Raw genomic sequence first — 2,191 nt, 5'->3', positions numbered from 1 at the left:
GTTGCGCACCCTCGCTGCTGAGCGAAGGATCACGGCAAAATCACATCACACCCCATAAGTTGTTGCTTTTGGGATTTTTTTTTCCCCCCTCTCCCCCGGCCCTTGAGTTATGTCAGTGGCTGCAAGAATTCTCATCTCCTCCATGGAAATTAAACCGAAACCTTGGGAAGTTCAATGTTAAATATGTGAGGGAGAAACAATAATTAGTGGCAGGACAAACAGCCAGGAACAGAGGTGTTTCTGTGATAGGTAGAAGAGCTGCTGTTTCTCCCTCCCTGTGCCCTAACCACTACCCTGTTCTGTCCTGCGTGTGTGACTCGGGCTGAATAATTACCTGTAACTGATGTGATATTGGAGAAAAAAAGTTTCTTGTCAAATCACTGTTTCCCACTGATGAAAAGTATTTTTTTTAAAAAAAAATCCCATCTATCTCTGTCTAACCCTTAACAACAGTGAAGAGATAATTAGCTGGACAACAATGAAACGTGGGGGAAAGGGATGGTCCAAATTCATGCCCAGTGCAGTTCTCCTCAGTGAGTTTTACTCGAGGAATGAAGTTGACTCATTCTTCCTGGATACGATCCACCTCTCCTGGAAATCGATGAAATTCTTTCTGTTGCGTTTTAACACATGTTCTTACAGTCACCTTCTACAGTAAGTCTTCATTAATTTGTAAATCTAAATGAACTCTCGGTTCCCTACAGTTAAATGGTTTTTTTTTTTTTAAAGCTGCTTTGTATTAAATGAATAAAATATGTGCGTGTCCCGTCGGGTCCCTGTTTGCTCCCATTATGCACCTTTATAGAAAGGACTTAATCATAAATGGGTTGCCACTGGCTTTTTGCAGTTTATCGCGTTCCCAAATGGAGTTCTGCGTCCTCAGTTCATTGGATCGTCTTCTTTTCATCTTAAGCCCAGTGCAGTTCTCCTCAGTGAGTTTTACTCGAGGAATGAAGTTGACTCACTCTTCCTGGATACGATCCACCTCTCCTGGAAATCGATGAAATTCTTTCTGTTGCGTTTTAACACATGTTCTTACAGTCACCTTCTACAGTAAGTCTTCATTAATTTGTAAATCTAAATGAACTCTCGGTTCCCTACAGTTAAAAAAAAAAAAAAAAAGAAAGGAATTATTTTTGGTGGTGATGGCTTTCCCTTGGACTGGGATATATGGAGGCCACACCAGTCATTTAAAAGCTGCTATTAAATACTTTCCCATCTCTGGTTATGATCTAACAAACCCGAGGACAGGAGCTCTTTGTGCTCTGTGCACACTTACATTGTTTAAGGGGGGGGATTTATACCACTTTTAAGGTTAGAGGGGAGGGAAAGGACCTGGAGCTGGTCCCCCTGCTCTGCTGGGGCAGGAGGGTCTCCAGATCCTGTCACCTTTTAAACAGCTTTCTAAAACCCAGTCGGAATTGTAGTCTGCGTTTATTTTATGCTTGTAGAGGTGCTTCTAGCTTTGCCCGGTATGAGGGTTTCACTGCTTTAATTTGTTCTGCTGGAGATGGACAATATCTATCCAGCGTCAAGAATATTTTCAGGTGTATTTGTAGCAGATAAGTATTTCCGAAGTGCAGAACTCTGATAGAGTTTAAAGGAAAAGGAGCATTTGGAAAAGGGGTTGATTCTTTACTTTTCCTGTTTGCTAGACACAAAAAAAAAAGTGTTCTTAATTATGACTTGGGGGGCAGGGGGGATGCTTGGAAAGCTCTTCCAGAAAAGTAATTCTAAACAGTGAAAAAAGGAGAGAAGGAGAAAAAAAAAAAGCTCTATGATGTTTTATTTTAATAATCCTTTGCAGGCATGTGAGCCCTTCTCTGGAAAAAAAAAAAGTTTCAGGAAAAAGGCACGAACAATACAGCCTTTAAAAGCAAATCTGCAAACTTCTGAGAATATGCCCTCTTATTGAATACACCGGATTTCTCTCCCTAGCAAAGGGGAAGGTTTTGTTCGTTTGGACAGTCTTTGAATACTGTTCTAAAACTTCTTTCAAGTGGGAACTGAAGAGAGAAATGTTAAGTTCTGAGAGGAGACAATAAGTTAGCATCTTTGAACGGAGTCCCCTGCATGCAAATCAGGCTTTTTGGCAATTTGGGGGAAAGTTTTAATTGGAAGGTGGAAGCGTGTAAAGATAAGGCTAGATGGAAACTGAATCGGTAAGAAGAACCCTATTTCTCGATGGGGG

The sequence above is a fragment of the Calidris pugnax genome, unplaced genomic scaffold (genome assembly GCF_001431845.1).
Source record: "Calidris pugnax isolate Ruff unplaced genomic scaffold, ASM143184v1 scaffold129, whole genome shotgun sequence".
Taxonomy (NCBI): domain Eukaryota; kingdom Metazoa; phylum Chordata; class Aves; order Charadriiformes; family Scolopacidae; genus Calidris; species Calidris pugnax.
The sequence above is the reverse complement of the archived record's forward strand: the minus strand, read 5'-3'. Positions refer to the sequence as shown.